The sequence below is a fragment of the Callithrix jacchus genome, chromosome 5, assembly GCF_049354715.1.
Source record: "Callithrix jacchus isolate 240 chromosome 5, calJac240_pri, whole genome shotgun sequence".
Taxonomy (NCBI): Eukaryota; Metazoa; Chordata; class Mammalia; order Primates; family Cebidae; genus Callithrix; species Callithrix jacchus.
The window spans coordinates 65,336,668-65,359,509 of record NC_133506.1 but is presented as its reverse complement, the minus strand read 5'-3'; the positions used below and the strand labels follow the sequence as shown (position 1 = coordinate 65,359,509).

General features: G+C 50.3%; 1 protein-coding gene and 1 pseudogene across 50 annotated transcripts in view; one reads left to right on the top strand and one right to left on the bottom strand.

Annotated features, from left to right (window-relative positions):
- RAP1GAP2 (RAP1 GTPase activating protein 2) overlaps positions 1-22,842 on the top strand; it is a 239,486-nt gene that overhangs the window by 141,447 nt on the left and 75,197 nt on the right. The gene's annotated exons all lie outside the window — the stretch shown is intronic.
- Positions 19,084-20,787, bottom strand: LOC108591720 (putative GTP-binding protein 6 pseudogene; annotated as a pseudogene).

The window sequence follows — 22,842 nt, the reverse complement described above, 5'->3', positions numbered from 1 at the left end:
TGTCAGGAGTTTGAGACCAGCCTGGCCAACATGTGAAACCCTACAAAAAAGTAGCTGGGCTTGGTGGCAGGTGCTGATAATCCCAGCCACTTGGGAGGCTGAGGCAGGAGAATCTCTTGAACCTGGGAGGTGGAGGTTGCAGTGGGCTGAGATTGTGCTGCTGCACTCCAGCCTGAGCAACAGAGCGGGACTCCATCTCGAAACAAATAAATAAAAACAAGAAACTGAGGCTCAGAGGCTGAGTGACCAGCCCATGCAGCTTGTCAGCAGCAGAGCTGCGAGTCAGTAGCTTGTCTGCCCCACACTAGGTCTGGGGCTCTTTCTCCCACACCATACTACCTTGTTTTGAGGGATTAAAACATTCATGCCTTTCCTTCCATGCTGGGGACCTTGCTTTCCTCCCAAAGCTGGAACAGAACCGAGGGCCCTGGATGGGTATGGAGTGTGACGTGTGACTAGTGTTGGAAAGAGACTGTGAGACCCAGAGGAGCCCTGGCTGAGCTGGGCTGCCTCCTCCTTCCCCACAGCACCGGGTGCCTCTGGGTTCTGAGCTCACAGGGTGTCTCCCCCAGCCATTTGCTTTATTTTTAAATTTTTTTTGTGAGGATGTTGAGGATGCAGGAGCCTTACCCTGGGTCCCTTTTGCCAGGGGAAGGACAGAAGGGCACAGCAGGGACAGTGAGGTCCATGAGCTTCTCCAAGATGGTTTTGTATGTCAGAATTTTGAGTTGGAAGCACATTGCTAGGCAATTTCCTGTGGTAAAACCCTGTCTCTCCTAAAAATACAAATATTAGTTGGGCACAGCAGCAGGTGTCTATAATCTCATCTGCTTGGGATGCTGAGACAGGAGAATTGCTTGAACCCAGGAAGCGAAGTTTGTAGTGAGCTGAGATCACGCCATTGCATTCCAGCCTGGGCAGCAAGCGCAAAACCCTGTCTCAAAAAAAAAAAAAAAAATCCAGGCTGTTCCTCAAAGAAAACAGTTCCCTGTGCCTCTGTACACCCCTTTCCAGCCCCACAAGCCGCCACTTTTTTTTTTTTTTTTTGAGACAGAGTCCTGCTCTGTCACCCAGGCTGTGGTGCAGTGGTGCAATCTTGGCTTACTACAACCTCCACCTCCTGGGTTCAAGCGATTCTCCTGCCTCAGCCTCTCAAGTAGCTGGGATTGTCGGTGCCTCCCATTTGCCCAACTCAGTTTTGTATTTTTAGTAGAGACGGGGTTTCACCATGTTGGCCAGGCTGGTGTGAACTCCCGACCTCAGGTGATCTGCCAGCCGTGGCCTCCCAAAGTGCTGGGATGACAGGTGTGAGCTGCTGCACCCGGCCCACTTCCTCTTTTAGCTTTTTCTTCACACCTTGTAGGCTCTGTGAGGTACATGGGGACGCCTCTAAAGATGCAGGCACTGGGCTCTCTTTGACTTGTTTTTATTTTTCTTGCACAAAGAGGGCTTACCAGTTTAAATCAGGGAAAACTGAGGCCCCTGCCAAGTGGTGCCTGCTGGAGTCTCCTAGCACACCAGACACGGGGACTCCTTCAGGGCCAACCGTGTCGCTGGCTTCCTGTGTCCCAGCCCTGCCTTCTGTCCAGCCTCGAAGGCCAGCAGTGTTGAGAACTCATTCAGGCCAGGGGTGGAGGGGGAGGCTTCTCACCCTTTTAGCTTCCTAGGCCCCAGTGAGCGCCCACCCATCTGCTGGAGCGGGCCTCTCCCTTGGAAGGGACCCCCTTGCCCTTATGGCATATGATGTATGGCAGCTCCATTGGCCCTGGGCTTCCCAGAAAAACACCCATGGCGAAGGAGGGGTCAAAGGTCAGTGCTAGTCTGTGTGGACTCACAGCTTCGGGCGGACACCCAAGTCCTGTAGTTCCTTGTTTGATCTGAAGGAAGTTGGCCAACGTCACCAGCAGCAGTCGCCGCCGCCGTGGTGGTAGAGCAGCTGTGGCGGTGCTCAGGCAGCAGGCCCCCGGTGCACAGGACATGGGCCTTGACAGAAGATGGATTTCTTAAAGTACCTTTTGGTGAGTGTCCCTGGGCTGTGGAGGTAGGCCCGTCCAGGCCCTGCTGCCTGGAGCGGGTGAGGAACAGAGCATCTCCTATTGTCACCTGGCAGGGAGCCCTGAGTGGCTGTTTGCCTGCCCTGGGTCACAGAAGCCCCCCTTCACTCAGGGGAAGGAGGAATCCAGACCAGGGACAGAGGGGGCTTTGTGGGAGGGGGGGACGTGGAGGGCAGGGGACAGACTCAGCACCTGGGCCTCTCCTCCCCAGCTTGGAGATTCAAGGTGGGTCCTGGCACAAGGCTGGAGAGAACTCACCTCTGTGCTCCTCTGGGAAGGCTCCTTGGCTCCCTGCCAGGGCCCGAGGGGACCCACTGCCAGCCAAAGGCTGCGCGCAGGTGGGAGTTTCCAGGGCGAGAGAGGGAGGGGCTCCTCAGCTGGGCTTTCGCCTGGCTTGGACACTTGGAGCTGGCCAGGCTGTGGGTCCCGCCCTTTATTCTCTGGGCTGTGGCTCTGGGGACTCTGTCCTGTCACCGAGCCTGAGAGTGTGGTTAGTAGGAGGCTTAGCGTGGGGAGCCTGAGCCGCAGTCCTCTCTACCAAGCCGCACTGTTCCTTGAGGCTCTGCTGACCCTCTTCCAGCTTTGCCAGGCCCTCTGTGGCCCTCCTGGTGAACATGGGGGGCCTGGGCAGACTTGGCCAGGTGGGGACTGTGGGCCCCTCCTCTGTCAGCCGCTGCTGCCCGCCGGGACTGGCTGTTTTCTTTTATTTCTTCTCCTTCCTTGGCTGTGCTGTCTTTTTCTTTAGGGGAGCTGAGGGTGAGAATTCAGGGATGAGTGTGAGGAGGGACAGGACACTCGTTTGGAGGGTTGGACCAAGGAGTTCCCCCCATCTCAGGCTGCACCACCATGGGCTCCAGGATGCCCTGGGAAGACCGGGGACCTTGTGACCAGTCAGAAATGACCCAACCTCTCTGGGCCCAGGCAGGGTGCAGGAGAGTTTCAAGCTGGGCGTTGATCTCATTTGATTTGTCTTTTCAAAAGATCATGTGGGCCGGGCGCAGTGGCTCACGTCTGTCATCCCAGCACTTTGGGAGGCTGAGGCGGGTGGATCACCTGAGGTCAGGAGTCTGAGACCAGCCTGTCCAACATGGTGAAACCCTGTCTCTACTAAAAATACAAAAATTAGCAGGGTGTGGTGGCATGTGCTTGTAATCCCAGCTACTTGGGAGGCTGAGGCAGGAGAATTGCTTGAACCCAGGAGGCAGAGACTGCAGTGAGCCAAGATTGCACTGCTGTACTCCAGCTTGGGCAACAGAGCAAGAGTCCATCTAAAAAAAAACCCAAGAGAAACAAAACACCACCACCAACAAAAGACCCAGTGGCTGTCCTCTGGGGAACTGATTTGAGAGGGGCTTGGAAGGAAGCCGAGGGCCCAAGGTGGCTTTCCAGTTGAGGTGCCATGAGATGAGGGGGGCGGTGGAGGCGATGAGAGGTGGTCAGATGTGGGATACCATGTGATGGTGGACTTGCCAGAGGATTGGATGTGGGGGATGAGGGGTCCAGAAATCAGTGATGACGCTTTGTCCTGGGTGTCACTGAGATGAGGAGACTGGCTGGGACGAAGGAAGGCTTTTGAGGGAAAGAATGAAGAGAGTTCTGTTTTGGTCTAACTTGGGAAGTTTGAGGCCCCCATCAGATGTACACGTGAGAAGCTGAGGGGGCAAACCTTGTTGGGTCTGGATTTGAATCAGGACTCACTTTGGGCAGGTTGCTTAAGTACTCTGAGTCCCCAGCCCTCTAGCCCTCCCTCCATGAGTACCTGTGAGGCTTATAGAGTGGATCTGAAAAGTGCCTGATTCAGCTCCTCGTGCCTGCCTGGCATATCACCAGTGCCCAGCAGAGGATACCTTGGGACATCCTAAAACGATGCCTAGTATCATCTAATCTTCCAGCTCAGGTACATTTGGTGGCTTCCACAGCAAGACTTGAAACTTGTGTTTGGGACTGAAACTTGGGGGCTGATTGGGCTCATTAGAATGATTGATTGTGTTTGGTTCACATAGTTTTTTTTTTTAGACGGAGTCTTGCTCTATCACCCAGGCTGGAGTGCAGTGGTGTGACCTCGGCTCACTGCAACCTCTGCCTCCTGTGTTCAAGCAATTCTCCTGCCTCAGCCTCCTGAGCAGCTGGGACTACAGGTACATGCCACCATGCCCAGCTAATTTTTTTATTTTTAGTAGAGATAGGGTTTCACCATATTGGCTAGGCTGGTCTTGAACTCCTGACCTCATGATCCAACTTGCCTCGGCCTCCTAAAGTGCTGGGATTACAGGCGTGAGCCACTTTGCCTGGCCCACATAGAGATTTTTAAAATTTTCTGTCAACAGTGTATAAAAATTGGGAGAACTTGGCCGGACACAGTGGCTCACATCTGTAATCCCAGCACTTTGGGAAGCCGAGGCAGATGGATTATGAGGTCAAGAAATTGAGACCATCCTGGCCAACATGGTGAAACCCTGTCTCTACTAAAAATACAAAAGTTAGCTGGGCGTGGTGGTGTCCGCCTGTAGTCCCAGCTGCTTGGGAGGCTGAGGCAGGAGAATCGCTTGAACCAGTTGAAGTGAGCCAAGGTCGAATCACTGCATTCCAGCCTGGGTGACAGAGTGAGACTGTCTCAAAAAAAAAAAAAAAAAAAAAATGGGAGAACTCACACAAAAAATTGGATTTCTGGCCTATGTTGAACACTTGAGCAACACTGAGCTTGGATTTCTGCCTGACAGCTTGGCTAGAGATAAGGGGCAGTGGCTGCCCCCTTTGGAGTGGTCCTGTGCTCTTCAGTTTACCATTGTCTCTCCCTCATGCTCTTTTTCTCTTTTTAAAAAATCGGTGACGTTTATACAACATAAAATCAACGATTTTAAAGTGAACATTTCAGTGGCATTTAGTACTTTCATGATGTGCAACTGTCACCTCTATCTGATTCCTCTATCTGATTTATTATTTTTTAATTTGAGATGGAATCTTGGTCTGTCACCCAGGCTAGAGTGCTGTGGCGCAATCTTGGCTCACTGCAGCCTCTGCCTCCTGAGTTCAAACGATTCTCGTGCCTCAGCCTCCTGAGTAGCTGGGATTACAGGTGCCCACCTTGACCACCTGGCTAATTTTTGCATTTTTAGTAAAGACTGGGTTTCACCATGTTGGCCAGGCTGGTCTCGAACTCCTGACCTCAGGCGATCTGCCTACTTCAGCCTCCCAAAGTGCTGCGATTACAGGCTTAAGCCACTGCACCTAGCCCTTTAGTGCACTTCTTAAATCAGGTTAGGTTTCTTTTTACTATGGAGTTGTAGGAGTTCCTTACACATTTTAAAAATTGAGCCCTTATCTGATATATGGTTTGCAAATATTTCCTTCCATCCTGGAAGCTGCCTTTCACCCTGTTCACCTCATACCTGTTAGGATGGCTGGTATCAGAACCACAAAAGATAACAAGCATTGGTGAGGATGCGGAGAAACTGGAACTCTTGAAACACTGTTGGTAGGAATGTAAAATGCAGCTGCTACAGGAAACAGCACGGAGATTGCTCAAAAAATTAATAACATTAAAAAGAGGACTACCAACTTAATTCTTCACATATAGATATCCAGTTTTCTTGCAGCTCCACTTGTTGAAAAGACCGTTCTTTTCCTAGAATCGGTCTTGGCAAGTCTGTCAAAGAACAGTTGGCCATAGATGTGTGGGTTTTTCTCTGGACTCTTAATTCTACGCTGTTGGTTTACGTGCCTATTCTTATGCCAGTACCACACTGTTTTGATTGCTGTAGCTTTAGAATAAGTATTGAAATTGGGAAATAGGAGTTCTCCAACTTTGGCCTTCCTCTTTAAGAAGGTTTTGAGTATTCTGGATGGAATTTCCATATCAAATTTAGGATCAGCTTTTCAATTTTTACTAAGAAGCCAGCTAGAATTCTGAAAGAAATTGCATTAGGTATGTAGATCCCTTTGAATGGTATTGCCATCTTAATAGTATTAAATCTTCCAATCCATGAACATGGGATGCCATTCCATTTATTTATGTCTTCTTTAATTTCTTTTAGCAATGTTTTGTAGTGTTTAGTGTACAAGCTACTTGGTTAAATTTGTTCCTAGTTATTTTATTCTTAATGCTATTTTAAAATGGAATTGTTTTAATTTTTCTTTTTTTTTGGCGAAAAGATGCATGTATATTTAGAATTAGCCAGCTGGACTCAGTTTAGATGATCTCAATTTTGTTGGCAACATCCAAAGCATCGTTATCAGGAGCCAGTTAAACCCATGCCTTCCTCTCCCTATCAGGCTGAATCAGGGTGCTGACCTTGGCCACATCCATGTCACAGAGCTTCTTCACAGCCTGTTTGATCTGGTGCTCATTGGCTTTAACATCCACAGTGAACACAAGTGTGTTGTTGTCTTCTATCTTCTTCATGGCAGACTCGGTGGTCAGCGGAAACTTGATGATGGCATAGTGGTCAAGTTTGTTTCTCCTGGGGGCGCTCTTCCGAGGTTATTTGGGCTGCCTCTGAAGTTGCAGTGTCTTGGGCCGCCAGAAGGTGGGGGACGTGCGGATCTTTTGTTTGTGACTGTGGACACCTTTCCACACTGCCTTCTGGGCCTTTAAAGCCTTTGCTTTGGCTTCAGGAGGGGCAGGAGCTTCCTTCTTTGCTTTCGGCGCCATCTTGTGAAACCTGACTTTTCCTTTTCTGATTGTTTATTGCTGATGTATAGAAACACAGCTGATTTTTGTACTCTGCAATTTTGCAGACTTCCTTTTATCAGCTCTAGTAGGTTTTGTGTGTGTTTGAAATCTGTGAGTTTTTTTATGTAGGAACATCTCATCTGAAAATAGAGATCATTTTACTGTTTCTTTTGGTACACTGAATGGTAGTGGTGAAAGTGGGCTTCCTTATTTTATTGCTACCCAATCTTCCCAATGGGGAATCTTCCCAATGGGGCTTTTAGTTTTTCACCATTGAGTATGGTGTTAGCTATGTCTTCTTTTTCCTTTCTTTTTAAATGCCCTTTATGTCAAGGAAGTTCTCTTTATTCCTAGTTTTCTGAGTGTTTATATCAGGAAAGGATATTAGATTTTGTCAAGTGGTTTTTATCAGTTGAGATAACCATGTATTTTTTTCTTCTTCATTATGTTAACGTGACATACTACATTGTTTTCCTTTTTTTTTTTTTTTTTTGAGAGGGGGTTTTACTCTTTTGCTCTGGCTGGAGTGCAGTGGCATGATTTTGGGTCACTGTGACCTCTGGCCCCCAGGTACAAGTGATTCTCTTCAGCCTCCCGAGTAGCTGGATTACAGGCATGTGCCACCATGCCCTGCTAATTTTTATATTTGTAGCAGAGACGAGGTTACACCATATTGGCCAGGCTGGTCTGGAACTCTTGACCTCAGGTGATCCTCCTGCCTTGGCCTTCCAAAGTGCAAGGATTCCAGGTGTGAGCCACCGCACCCGGCCTAGTACATGATTTTCTTGTGTTGAACCAAACTTGCATTCCTAGGATAGATCTCATTTGGTCATGGAATATGGCAGTATGCTGTTGGATTTGGTTTGCCGGTATTTTGTTGAGGATTTCTGACTCTAGCCATAAAGATGCTGGCCTCCAGTTTTCTGCGGTTCCTTTGTGTCCCTTTGGTAATGCTGGCCTCATAGGATGAGTTAGGAAGTGTTTCCTCCTCTCCTATTTTTGGAAGAGTTTGAGAAGGACTGGTGTTAATTCTCCTTTAAATGTTTGTAGGCTTCACTATGAAGCCATCTGGCCCTGGACTGTTCTTTGCTGGGAGGTTTTTAATTACTATGGATTCCATCTCTTTACTTCTTATCCCATTATGAGGTTGCCTGCCTTGTGCCTATAGTCATTTACATCTTCTAGTCCAGTCTTAGAATTTAAATATGAGTCTGCCTAATTTAAGATGTCCTATAAAAACCTGACCATCTTTCCACCCTTCCCCACCTTGCTATATCTCTGCACTAGTACCTCTTCAGGGACGGCCCTCCCTACCCCCACACCACTAGCATTCAACACGATTAATTCCTAGGTCAGTGGTTCTCAGAGTTTGGTCACTTGGGAAGTTGTTAGAAATGCACATTCTCTGGTCAAGAATCAGAAGCTCTAGGGGTGGGGCCTAGGAAACTTTTTTTTTTTTTTTGAGACAGAGTTTCGCTCTTTCACCCAGGCTGGAGTGCAGTGGTGTGATCTCAGGTCACCACAACCTCTACCCCCAGATTCAAGTGAATCTCCTGCCTCAGCCTCTCAAGTAGCTGGGATTATAGGCGCCCACCGCCACGCCAGGTAATTTTTGTATTTTTTAGTAGAGATGGGGTTTCACCATGTTGGCCAGGCTGGTCTTGAACTCCTTACCTCAGGTGATCCACCCACCTCAGCCTCCTAACGTGCTGGGATTACAGGTATGAGCCACTACACCCGGCTGGAAACAGTTTTAACAAGCCCCCAGGTGATTCTGTGGCATTACCACTGCCATGCATAACAGAGAGCCATGGGAGGCTCCTGGCCCCCGTGACACAGTAACGTGGTGCCTCTGAAGCGCTCCAGCAGTGGAAGAGCTGTGAGTGGCAGGAGTTGGTGGGAAGGGAGACCAGAGGAGGGAAAGAGAGGCAAGCAGGTGGCTTTGTCGGGGGTGGGGGGACACTTGGTTGGAACAGGACCTGATTCTGGAGGACATTTCATTATTGGGGGCACTCACTGGTCATAGGGTTGGTCATCCAGGGTGCGGGGTTCGGTCTGTGGCCAGAGAACAGACAGCTCATAATAGCAGTAACATTGGCCCATCCAGCCCTGACTCTAGGCATCCCGAGAAGCCCACCCTGGCCACGCCCAGGCCAAGACTCGCCCCTTCACTGCCTGCTTCATTGCATCTTGGTTGGCAGAATATTTAGTCATTCCTTTGGAAAATGTTTATTTAGCATCTACTGTGTGCTAGGCAGTTCTATTAATAGCACAGGGTTATGGCAGGGATCACAGCAAACAAAGAGCCCTGCCCTCGGGGGCCTTCTGTTCTGCAGCCAGCTGGTGGACAGCTGGTTCTCATCCTGCTTGCCCTGCGGATGGGGACCTCTGGGCCAGCGGCGGATCCAGTCAGTGTGCTCGGTGATCAGACGATATGGGACACACCCCATTCAGCTCCCAGGGCATGCCCAGTTCCTCCAGCTTTCCACAAATGGGTTTACAAAACTCTCCAGAAATCCTTCTTTCTCATGTCTTCCATCTCCATTAGGATGAGAAACTCACGCTGACCTGTCTTCTTCTCCCCCAGCACTTTCTGACCCACATCTCCCCTCCTCCCGTTTTCCTGGGACCCACATAGGTGCAAAATACCTTCTCCTCCATCCTTGTCTTCTGGTAATGTTTTTCATTTGCTGTTGACGTGGCTTTGCCCTCTCAGTGTGTCCTGGATTGGGGTTGGTGGGGATAACGAGGCAATTGTGAGGGCTTAGTGAGTGCCCTGTGTGCCAAGGCTGTGCCAGGCTCTGCTCACACTGGCCTGTGGGCCCTGCCACAGCCCTGTGAGTTAGCGGTGATGTTACCAGCCCCACTCAAAGGTGCTAGCGCTCAGACAGCATCGCTCTGTGAGCATGGGTGTGTGATGAGGAGCAGGGTTTAGCAAGGCCGCTGACATATCAACACACCCCCACCTCCAGAAGGAGACGAGAGGAGCCCGGGGCTAGGGCAGGTAGCCCAGCAGGGACCCAGCAAACTGCAGGTGGGGCCAGTGAGTGTCACTTCCCCAGCTAGGGTCGGAGAGGAGAGAGAGGCAAGAGTGTTGTAGGGGTGAGGGTCTCACGAGCTGGGATGCAACAAGAGGGAAGAGTGGCTGCCTGTCTGCAGGACATGCCTGCCCGTGTGTAGAGCTGCTGTGGACCAGGGGGAGGCAGGGAGGGCACAGGGTGGTGAGATGGAGAGGGGTGGGTCCTAGACTCTCATCGATTCTGCTGCTTTGCTGCCTGGGCAGTGGGCCGGCACCAGAGCCGGCAGATAGGGGCATTGGGAAAGATTTCTCGAGATTTCCCAAACCGAAGCTGCTCCTTCAGTTCTTGTTCATGTCTGCCCCTGCTACTGGGGACTTCTTCCACCATCTTCTTCCCCAGGGACTCTCTTTGCCTTTCTGAAGAAAGATCAGTCTCTGTCTCTCTCTCTCTCTCTCTCTGTCTCTCTCTCTCTCCCCTTTCTTTCTTTCTTTCTTTTGAGACAGAGTTTTACTCTGTCATCCAGGCGGCAGTGCAGTGGGGTGATCTTGGCTCACTGCAACCTCCACGTCCTGGGCTTCAGCAATTCTCCTGCCTCAGCCTCCCAGGTAGCTGGGATTATAGGCATGCACCACCATGCCCGGCTAATTTTTGTATTTTTAGTAGAGATGGGGTTTCACCATGTTAGCCAGGATGGTCTCGATCTCCTGACCTTGTGGTCTGCCTGCCTCAGCCTCCCAAAGTGCTAGTATTATAGGTGTGAGCCACTGTGCCCGGCCAACTAGGCTGTTTCTGGGTGGTGGGGACAGGATGGAACCCGGGGCCCAGACAGAGTTCCTCGGCAGAGTGCTGGCTCTGCGTGGTTAGCTATTGACTGGCTGTGAACGCAGAGCCCATGGGGATATACTTGCTGCCTCTCGGATTTCGGTGGCAACAGCTGTTGCTGATAATACATTAGACAGATGCATGGACCCTGCTATTGAGGAGGAGGCCCAATTACATGCTTCTGTGAAAATCCAGTGGCTGGCTTCCTGGTGGAGGGAGATCCCCTTCTGAAGGCTGCCCTGGGCAGAACTTCAGTCTCTGGGGCAATGCCAGGGAGTCAGCGAGCATTAACTGAGTGCCTGCTGTGTGCCCTTGGCTGTACGCGGCCATCTCGGGGTATGTAGATGATTGTGTGTCTGAAAGGCGGAGCTGCTGTTCCCGGCTGGCCTGAGTCACCCTGCTTCTGGGTGGAAAAGGAAACTCACTTCCTGTCAACTGTCCCATTGGAAAGTGCAGCAAGTCACAAGTGAGGCCAGCCCAGCCAAGGCCATGCTGCCACTGACTGATTTCTGCCTGGGCACTGTCCGTGCGGGGATCATCCACCCAGCACATTGCTCATGGCTGAGGCTGGGTCATAGCCTTCTCACCACCTGTGCCAGCCCCAATCATGGGGCATCTTCACTCAGACCCTTTTCTTATTATTCCCTTTCTTTCTTTTTTTGAGATGGAGTCTTGCTCTGTTGCCCAGGATGGAATGTAGTGGTGCAGTCCTGGCTCACTGCAACCTCTGCCTCCTGGGTTCAAGTGATTCTCCTGCCTCAGCCTCCTGAGTAGCTGGGATTACAGGTGCATGCTGCCATGCCTGGCTAACTTTTGTATTTTTAATGGAGACAAGGGTTCACCATGTTGGCCAGGCTGGTCTTGAACTCCTGGCCTTAGGTCATCCACCCGCTTTGGCTTCCCAAAGTGTTGGGATTACAGGTATGAGCCACCATGCCCAGCCAGACCCATTTATAACAGTTACCTAAACACTGTCTCTGGGAAGACCAATGATATCAAGAAAAACCAAGTATCAGCTGGGCGTGGTGGCTCACGCCTGTAATCTCAGCACTTTGGGAGGCTGAGGCAGGCAGATCGCCTGAGGTCAGAGTTTGAGACCAGCCTGACCAACATGGTGAAACCTTGTCTCTACTAAATATACAAAATTAGCTGGCCATGGTGGCTCATGCCTGTAATCCCAGCACTTTGGGAGGCTGAGGCAGATAGATCACTTGAGGTCAGGAGTGCAAGATCAGCCTGGCCAACATGTGAAACTCCATCTCTACTAAAAATACAAAATTAGCTTGGTGTGGTGGGTCATGCCTGTAATCCCAGTTACTTGGGAGGCTGAGGCAGGAGAATTGCTTGAACCTGGGAGGCGGAGGTTGCAATAAGCCGAGATTGTGCCACTGCACTCCAGCCTGGGTAGCAAGAGCAAGACTCCATCGCAAAAAAACAAAACAAAACAAAACCCTGAATATCTTGATGCTGCTAGACCACCTCCAACAGGACAAAGCCTGCTTCCAGAGGGAGCTCTCTGGTAGTTTCTTCTAGTAGCTGCTATTTACTGAGCGTTCACTGTGGACCAGGCCCTGGCAGGGTACTTTCTCCTGCTGTCACCTCATCAACCTAGGAGCACTAAAGTCAGGGACTGTCTGCTTCAGCTTTCAGGTGAGAAAATTAAAGAGGGATGGAGAGAGGTTAACCGGCCTCACGCAGTGCAGCTGGGCAGTAGCGGGCTGACCACTCCCAGACCTGTGCTTCCACCTCAAGGCTCTGCTGCCTCCCGTGCATTTCTACTGCACCTGAACCTAAGCCACTCTGCACTGCCTTGCAGCTGAAGCCTGAGTTCTGGTGTTCAGCGTCGCCCAGGCCCAGGCCTCAGCTTTGCTTTCCTGTCTGATCTACAGGATGTCTGACCCAGGGGCCTCCCGCCAGCTGGGCTGACCCACTGACTACTCTTCAGTGACGGTATGCCTGAGCTGCTTCTGTTTTCTCTCATTGCCCATTCAGCACCCGCTGCCTGAGTACCACGCCCTCTTCACCCCTCTCTGTCCAGTGATTTCTCTTTATCCTTTAAGGTGGGCCTGGGATCTTGTGTCTTGCAAAAAGCCTTCATTGACGTTTTGGTTTTAAGGTGTGTCCACAAATTCTTTGATGCTTCTCTCCTCAAGGGGTGGAAACTGTTGGGCTCGGAGACTCACACTTGTAATCCCAGCACTTTGGGAGGCTGAGGCGGGAGGATGGCTTAAGCTCAGGAGTTCGAGACAGTGAAACCTTGTTTCTACTAAAAATACAAAAATTAGCCAGGTGTGGTGGCATGCACTTGTAGTCCCTGCTACTCAGGAGGCTGGGTAGGGAGGATCACTTGAGCCCAGGAGATCAAGGCTGCAGTGAGCTGTGATTATGCCGCCGTACTCCAGCCTTATAATAAAAAGAGGTGGAACCTAGGCTGGGTGCAGTGGCTCACACCTATAATCCCAGCACTTGGGGAGGCCAAGGAAGGGGGATAATTTGAGGTCTGGAGTTCAAGACCAGCCTGGCCAACATGGTGAAACCCCAACTCTGCTAAATATACAAAAAAATGAGCCAGGCATAGTGGCATGTGCCTGTAATTCTAGCTACTTGGGAGGCAGAGGCATGAGAATCACTTGAACCCAGGAGGCGGAGGTTGCAGTGAACAGAGATTGCACTACTGTATTCTAGCCTGGATGACAGAGTAAAACCCTGTCTCAAAAAAAAAAAAAGAAAAGGTGGAACCTAATTCCCCTCCTTTTGAGTGTGAGCTGGACTTGGACACTCACTTCCACTTCATAGGATAAAGTGGAGGTGATGATTATGATTTCAGAATAGATGGTAAGAGGTACCACCACACTTTCTTGGTCCCCTATCCTCTCTCTGATTGCTTGTTCTGGGGGAAGTCAGTTGCGGTGTTTTGAGGACACTCAAGCAGCCTCTGAAGAGGCCCATGCGACAAGGAACTGCGGGCCCTGCCAGCGTGCATGTACGTGTGCTATCCTGGACGTGGGTGCTGCATCCCAGTCAAGCCTTCAGATGACGCAGCCCTTCCTGACACCTTGACTGCAGCCCCATGAGAAACCCTCAGCCAGAGGGGTACCACTAAACTACTCCTGAATTTCTCACCCATAGAAATTCTTTTCGACCATTAACTTTTGGAGTAATTTGTTACACAGCAATAGAGAACTGCACTTGACCCCCCCAGCAAGAAGTGTTTTATTTTTTACCCAGGCTGGAGTGCAGTGGTGCCATCTTGGCTCACCATAACCCCTGCCTCCCAGGTTTAAGCAATTCTCCTGCCTCAGCTTCCCGAGTAGCTGGAATTACAGGCATGCACCACCACGCCTGACTAATTTTTATAATTTTGGCAGAGATGGGGTTTCACCATGTTGGCCAATCTGGTCTCGAACTCCTGACCTCAGGTGATCCATCCGCTTCGGCCTCCCAAAGTGCTGGGATCACAGGCATGAGCCACTGCGCCTGGCTGCAAGAAGTGCTTTATGCTTCCTTAGAGCCATTGAGTCATCAGTCCCCTGTAGTGTATCTCTGGACAGCTCTCTCTCATAATGAAGATCAAGTACCCTAGAAGTTGGTCCCTTTCCTAGCACGTACTTCCAGCATCTACTTGATGCCTTAGATATGCTCAAAAGGTTAGGGTTAACTGACTGACCAATAGAAGGACATTGTTTAAGAACACACCTAAATAATTTTTTATTGCCACCTTGCGTGGAGAGCAGAGAGGGAGCTGGATTTGGGGGTGATTCAAGAGAGCTTCTTAGTCTATAATACACAGGACCCAGGATATGCTGAGGAATGAATTGGCCCAGATGGAGGGGCTTCCTGCAGGCTCGAAGGCTGGGACTCTGTATCTCTGGACACACTCTGTGGTGAAGCTGGGGGAAGGGCCTGTCACTAGGGTTGGGGGAAGCAAAGAAAGGACTGCCAGAGCCTCCACTTATGTGTCAGTCTTAAACACATTGCTAATTGCAAAAATAATTTAAAATTGTAGGAAATTAAAAAAAATAATGGCCGGGTGCATTGGCTCAGGCCTGTAACCCCAGCACTTTGGGAGGCTGAAGTGGGTGGATCACCTGTGGTCGGGAGTTCAAGACCAGCCCGGTCAACATCGTGAAACCCAATCTCTACTAAAAATACAAAAATTAGCCAGATGTGGTGGCTGGCGCCTGTGATTACAGCTACTCGGGAGGCTGAGGCAGGCGAATCGCCTGAACCAGGGAGGCAGAGATTGCAGTGAGCTGAGATCAGGCCATTGCACTCCAGCTGGATGACAGAGTAAGACTCTGTCTCAGAAAAACAAAACAAAACTGAAAAGCAAAAGGGGGAAATCATCCCTGCCTTCAACCTCATTTTGTATATCCTTCAGGATATTTTTCTTGTGCCGTGGGGGTGATCACAACCTCCGTCGGATGCAGTCCTGCGCCTACGTACACAAACACGTTCTTTCTGTTTCTTGGAAACGGTGGGATCATCTTGTTCAAAACCCTGTTTTTCTCACTTAGCAAGGCATTGTGAACCTTTGCAGTAGTATCATAAACACAGACCTCCTCTTGTCGTAGTTTATTGTATGAGCGACCCCTGTGCCTCATTTCTTCTTCCTCTCACTGGTGGGTCCTTCCCCTCACTGCTCACACTTTTGGCCTGTAAACAGTGCTGGGACAAGTGGTCTTGGATATGTGTTCTTACGCTATGGCCTGAAGATTGTTCTAGTGTAAATTCCCTAGAGTAGGCTTATTGGACCAAAGGACGTGGATATTTTAAAAGTTTGGGCCACATAGTGCCTTTAGAAAGGCTGTATCAGGGACGCACTTATCCATAGTTTCTGCAACCTGGATCCCATATCCTTCCCAGTGCTGGGCAATCAGATAGTGGAAAATGATATCTTACTGTGATCTTAATTTCTTTAATAACTGGAGAGCTTGGGCTTGTTTCCATGTGGTCATTGGTCATTTTATGTTCGTCCTTTAATCATGTGTTCATGTCCTTTGCACATATTTTCTTTTGAGACAGAGTTGCAGATTTTCTTTCCTGTCCTTTTCTTTTCAGATGGAGTCTTGCTCTGTCACTCAGGCTGGAGTGCAGTGGTGGGATCTCAGTTCACTGCAGCCTCCACCTCTTGGGTTCAGGCGATTCTTGTACCTTGGCCTCCCGAGTAGTTGGGATTACAGGCATACACCACCACGCCCAGCTAATTTTTTTTGTTCTTTTGAGACGGAATCTTGCTCTATCACCCAGTCTGGAGTATAGTGGCGTGATCTCAGCTCACTGAAATCTCCACCTTCCAGGTTCAAGCGATTCTCCTGCCTCAGCCTCCTGAGTAGCTGGGACTATAGGCATGTGCCACCATGCTCCACTCATTTTTTTATTTTTAGTAGAGACGGGGTTTCACCATGTTGGCCAGGATGGTTTTGATCTCTTGACCTCGTGATCTGCCTGCCTTGGCTTCCCAAAGTGCTGGGATTACAAGGCATGGGTCATGTTACCCGGCCCCTCATTTATTGATATAATCGCTTTTGGTTAGTTTGAGGTATATTCTTCTAGATCATTTTCTATGAATTTATATACATACATCGTATAGGTAGCTTTACAGTGTTTTTTTTTTTTTAAAGAGGTGGAGCCTCACTGTGTCACCCAGGGTAGAGTACAGTAGCATGATCATAGCTCACTGCAGCCTTGAACTCCTGGGCTCTAGCAACCCTCCTGCTTCAGCCTCCTGAATAGCTAGGATTACAGGTGTGAACCACCATGCCTGCCTGTTTTTATAACAGTGGGACTATATTCAATGTATTGTTCTCTGATCTCCACCGCCGAGCTTAATATATCTTGGAGAGTGTCATATGTAAACAACACGAATCTATTCCTTTCTTTTTGAATGACTGCATAGTTTTTTTGAGCAGGTTTGTTGAAATATAATTTATATATCATAAAGTTATTTAAAGTATACAATTCAGTAGTTTTTGGTGGTACTCACAGAGCTGTGCAAGCATCATCATAATCAATTTTAGAACCTTTTTATTGCCTTGAAATGAAATCTGTACCTTTTAGCTATAAGCTTCTAATGCCCCATCCCCTCAGCCTAAGCAGCCACTAATCTTTCTGTCTCTATGAAGTTGTATACTCTGGACATTTGATGAAAATGGAATCATGGTCTTCTATGTCTGCCTTTTTTTCACTTGGTGTAATGTATTCAAGGGTCATCAGTGTTGTGAGATGTATCAGTACTTTTTTTTTTTTTTTTTTGATGGAGTCTTGCTCTGTCGCCTGGCTGGAGTGCAGTGGGGTGATCTTGGCTCACTGCAACCTCTACTGCCCAGGTTCAAGAGATTCTCCTGCCTCAGCCTCTCGAGTAGCTGGGATTACAGGCACATGACACCATGCCTGGCTAATTTTTATATTTTTAGTAGAGATGGGGTTTCGCTATGTTGGCCAGGATGGTCTCTATCTCTTGACCTTGTGATCTCCCTGCCTCAGCCTTCCAAAGTGTTGTTAGGATTACAGGCGTGAGCCACCGCACCCGGCCCAGTATGTTATTTTTAATGGCTGTGAATATTATTCCATTGCATGGACACAGCACATTTTGTTTATTCATCAGTTGATAGACATTTGGGTTGTACCCATCTATTGGTAAGAGTGAAGAATGCAGTTGTGAATGTTTGTGTACAAGTGTTTGCTTGAATACCTGTTTTCAGTTCTTTCGTGTCTATCCCTAGGGGTAGAATTGCTGGGTCATGTGGTCATTGTTCATGTGGGACTTTTTGAGGAATTGCCAAATTATTTTCCACAGTGGCTGTACTGTTTTACATTCCTCCCAGCTGTATCTGAGGGCTCCGATTTCTCTACATCCTTCCTAACACTTGGGATATTCTGGTTTTTGATCACAGCTGTGCTAGTGGTGTGAGTGGTAGCTTGCTGTGGTTTTGATTTGCAGTTCCTGATGACTTGACTAGTGGTTTGAGTGTCTTTCCATGTACTTATTATCCCTTTGTATATCTTCTTTGGGGATATGTGTATTTAGATCCTTTGCCCATTTTTAAATTGAGTTGTCTTTTTCTTGCTGAGTTGTAAGAGTTATTTTCGTAGAGACACGTCCTTTATCAGATATATGATTTGCAAATATTTTCTACCATGCTGTGCACTTTCTTTTGACTTACTTCATAGTAAGTATGAGGAATTAGTATTAACTTTTCTTTAAATATTTGGTAGAATTTACAAACGAAGCCATCTGGGTCTGGGCTTTTCTTTCTTTTTTTTTTTTTTTTCACATGTATGCATGAATTTTATTGCCACGTACGCAGCAGAGGAGTATTTGGCTTTCAGGACAGGATGCGGGAGGCATCTTTAGAAAATGTTCATTCAGGCCAGGCACGGTGGCTCACACCTGTAATCCCAGCACGTTGGAAGGCCGAGGTGGGCGGATCATGAGGTCAGGAGTTCGGGGCCAGCCTGGGCAGCATGGTGAAACCCCGTCTTTACTAAAAATACAAAAATTAGCTGGGCGTGGTGGCGCAAGCCTGTAGTCCCAGTTACTTGAGAGGCTGAGGGAGGAGAATTGCTTGAACTCAGGAGGCGGAGGTTGCGGTGAGCTGAGATTGCGCCACTGCACTCCAGCCTGGGTAACAAGAGCAAAACTCCGTCTCAAAAAAAAAAAAAAAAAAGTTAATTCATTGGGCATCTTTTTCAGGTCATAGAGTTTTTTTAAAAATTAAGTTGTGAGGCTGGGCACGGTGGCTCACGCCTGTAATCCCAGCACTTTGGGAGGCTGAGGTGGACGGATCACCTGAGGTCAGGAGTTCCAGACCAGCCTGGCCAGCATGGTGAAACCCCATCTCTATTATAAATACAAAAATTAGATGGGTGTGGTGGTGGGCGCCTGTAATCCCAGCTACTTGGGAGGCTGAGGCAAGAGAATCGCTTGGACACGGGAGGTGGAGGTTGCAATGAGCAGAGATTGCACCCCTGCACTCCAGCCTGGGCGACAGAGAGTCTGTCTCAGAGCAAGCAAAAACATACAAGGCATTTTGTTTCCCTGTGGACGGAGATGGGTGTGTAGCATGGCCACGCAGGGTTTTGCCACGTTGGGTAGGCTGGTCTGTACGGCCTGGCCTCATGCAGGTGAAATTGTCTCTCTGCATCTGTCAGCGGATGGTCTGCGATGCACATGTCACAGTCTGGTTTGAAGCGTCTTCATTAATAGAACTGTTTTCTTTCCCTTCTGCTTTTGTGGACGGTTTGTGGACGGATTCTCTGGGCTGCCAGGGGACCTGGTATTTACTCATTTCACCAGTACGGCTGTGGGCCATGAGGCCCGTCTGTGCGCACAGACAGCTGGGCAGAGGGGCCACATGTGCCCACTAGGGCCACGGCTCACAGCAGAGGCAGGAGAGGCCGGAAATGCTGCTCACGGAGGCAAAAACACAGGTTCATGTCCTGCTGCCAGAACATTCCGAGGGAAAACAATTCACAGCATGCACTGGGGGCCCAGTGGAATTGTGTGGTGTGGACTCTGGGGAGGCCCGCTTCAGAGCAGCCGTGAGCATGCCAGCAGCCTGTATGGTCATCACAACCGCCTGGGACACAGAGCCTGACAAAGGGGACCCCACTGTCCTGACACAGCAATGCCACCACACCCCAGGCCTCCTCGGGCTTCTGCTCATCCTGGAAAGAGCTTCCGGAATTTGCCATAGGCCGAGTGGCTGATGATGACCCTGACGTCGGCTGCTCCTTCCTCGGGGATCATGTCCACCTGCTGAACTGTGGTCTCCTTATGCAGCCAGCTGAGCTGGGCCCTGGCCAGCCTGATGCGGAGGGTGAGGACCTGTCTCCCCGCGGCCTTTAACAATGCTGCCTCAAGTTCAGCTTTCAGCTCCTGGAGCCCATGCCCCAGCAGGGCAGACACAAGCACAACGTTCGGTTTCGTGGGGTGGTACCCGGGAACCAGGTCCACCTTGTTGTGAACCTCCAGCATGCAGTCCAGGAGCGGGGCGGGCAGCTGAAGGCCACGCAGTGTGGATATGACGCTGACTTTCTGGAGCTCCGCCTCGGGGTGGCTGACGTCCCTCACCTGCAGGATCAGGTCCGAGTGGGCCACGTCTTCTAGGATAGTGGAGAAGGACTTGATGAGGCCGTGTGGCAGCTGGGACAAGAACCCGATGATGCCCACATACAGGACGCGCAGGCGTGAGGACAGCGTGCCCGCGTGGGCTGTGACGTCCAGCATGGCAAACAGCTGGTTCCGCGGCTGCAGGGCGGCGTCTCCCATCAGCGCCTTGATCAGCGTGGTCTTCCCACTGTTGGTGTACCCCACCACGGAGACCATGGGGAACTTGCGCCTCTTGAGCTGCCGCCGCAGCAGGTGCCTCTTCTTCCGAAGCCCGTCCAGGGCCTTCCTGATCTTGGCCTCCTTCTTTTTCAGGAGACGCTGCTGCAGCTGCATGAACGATTCTCCTGACCCCATGATGTAGCAGGAGCCGGATCCTCCTCGGTGAAGGTGGGCGACCTCCCTTTGCAGGTTCGACCTGAGGAGCGGGATCTCTGCCAGGGCCACCTGCAGCCAGGCCTCCTTCATGCGGGCGTTGCAGCGGAAAATGTGCAGGACGACGGTGAAGTGGTCAAACACCTCCACCCTCCAGGCGGCTTCCAGTTCTTTTTTGGTTGGGGCAGCCATCCTCTCTACATTCAGGAAGACGCACGTGATGTCCAGAGATCTTGGATCCTCTCTGTCAGGTGCTTAAAGTTCCCTTTGCCGAAGACGAGCTTCTTGTTCAGAGTTTTGGTGGACACCACCATCGTCTGCACCACGGACCAGCCGTCCAGAGTGTGCACCAGGGCTGTGGCCTCTGCTACCTGCCACTCAGCTCGCGTCATTTGCGGCTTCCCCGGGCCCCACTTGACATCGGGGTGGACCAGACACATGCACTGGGTCCCCGCCGGCAGCAGAAACTCCCTCTGCAGCAGCTCCTCCTCTGCGTCCTCTTCCGCGTCTTCCAGTTCCTCCTCGTCCTCTCCCGGGAAGCTTCGGCCGCCGTCCGCCCGCAGGCCCCGCCCCTGGCCCCATGGACCCTTCAGATTCCCGGGGCCCCCCGCGGCCGACAGCGGCTAGACCGCGTGTGGGGCAGGATGGCATGGGTGCTCTTGGTGCCGGGCCGCCGCGGCAAACGGGGGAGAGCCGGAGCCGCGGGCGTATGGCAGCCTGCAGGGCCCACATGGGCTTTTCTTTATGCATTGTTTTTTGATCATGAGTTTGATCTGTTTATTTGTTATATCTTTAGATTTTCTATTTCTTACTGGGTAGGTTTTGATAGGTTGTGTTTTTCTAGGAATTTGTTCATTTCATCTAAGTTATCCAATTTATTGAGCTATAGTTTATAGTATTTGTGTTTTATCCTGTGAAGGTGGCTTATTTTAACCAGTTTTCTACAGACATGTAAGTTGTTTTTACTTTTCGTGGTTAGAAACGGTGCTGCAGTGAACATTTGAGTCTGTCTGTCTTTGTGTACATTGCAAGAGTGTTAGAGAATGGATTGTTAGACATGGAATTGCAGGTCAGAGGTCTGTGTATGTAAAATGTTGATTGTTTTTGTTCCATTATCCTCCTCCTGCTCATCTTTCTATCCTTATTGATTGGCATAAGCTCTTTATGTCTGGTAATCTTGGTCTCCTAAGCCTGGAGATTGTAAGCATGTGTACCCAGAACAGGTAGGAAGAGGAGGTTTGGCATTTGGATGTTGGACGGCTCACGTCTGCTTAAGGGACTTGGATGTGGGTGCCCTAAGCCCACCCCGCACATTCATTCATGGGCTTTCTACATGCCAGATCCTGAACTGCTGGTAGGTCAGGGGCTTTTTGCCTCTGACAGGCTGGTTTTGGCCTGACAGAGGCTGTCTGGGGTCAACAGCAGGGCTGGGTCTCTCCAGGGATTTCGCCAGGCTCCTTCCCAGGGTGGTTCTGGGAATTCTGGGAGCAGTGGGAGCTGCAGGCAGTTCTGGCCCATGGTGCCTGCAGAGCTAGGGAGAGTGCTTGGAGGCCCCACCTGTGCGTGAAGAAGTGCTGAGGACAGACACAGTGTTGCTCATCACTGCTTTCTTTTCTCTGCTCTTCACTGGGGAACGTCTCTTCTGGGTACTTAATGACTCACAGCTTCCCGTGCCCAGATGTGGGCAGCAACGTTAGTTTGAGAAAGGGTTGTAGTTTTATCGGACGGGAATTGGGAGGACCTCTGTGTGTGTTTCGTTGGAGCGGAGCTGCCAGCCCCTCACGCTTCCATTCCACTTCGCTTTGCTCCTTTTTGCTTTTACTGGAGTAGACAAGGGTGGCAGCAAAGTAGGTGAAAGGTCTGGACAAATGCAGTTTGGGATTTAAAATAACCTATCTAGGCTGGGCGCAGGGCTCAGGCCTGTCATCCCAGCCCTTTGGGAGGCTTAGGTGGCCAGATCACATGAGGTCAGGAGTTCAAGACCAGCCTGGCCAACACGGTGAAACCACGTCTCTACTAAAATAACAAAAATTAGCTGGGCATGGTGGTGGGTGCCTGTAATCCCAGCTACTTGGGAGGCTGAGGCAGGAGAATCACTTGAACCCAGGAGACAGGTGTTGCAGTGAGCTGAGATTGCACCACTCCAGCCTGGGCGATGGAGCGAGAATCCATCTCAAAAACAAAATGAAACAAAACAAAAAAAAAACCCTCTGGGGACTCAGAGGCCTAGGTTAAGTGGTGTTCAGGTTTTGTTTCACCAGCTTTAGGGTCCCAAAGTGGTGCCTTGGGGGCAGGGGACAGGGCAGGCAGAGGCAGAGGCGGTACAGCTGGGGCTCAGTTTCCCCCACCCCCTGGCCCTTCTGCTGTGGCCACAGCAGCTCTACTTTGACTGGTGGGTTTCCTGTATCAGGGTGTGGAACGTCACTTATGTGGACACCTTGGCCCCATTGCTGGGTTGAAAACATCCTACATATGGCTCCTGCCGGAGTCTGAATCTTGAGGATGGCAGGCGTTTGCGGAATTTGGCCTTTCCTAGGGGCCCCGCAGGCCCCTTACCTTGACAGAGACTGAGTGTCTGTCCCCTAGGGCTGTGTGTTCGCGGCCTGGGCTGCCGTATTCTCTCTCTCGCCGTGTGGGGTGCTTGGCCTTCTAGCCCTGCACAGGCAAAATCAAATTATTTTCTCTGTTGATCCAAATGAATGTTGTCCCTGGGGAAGCCCCTGGCTCAGCTTCCAGACGGTTGGTGAGGAAGAGGCTTTGGCCGTGGACCTCCGGGCTGACCCCCGT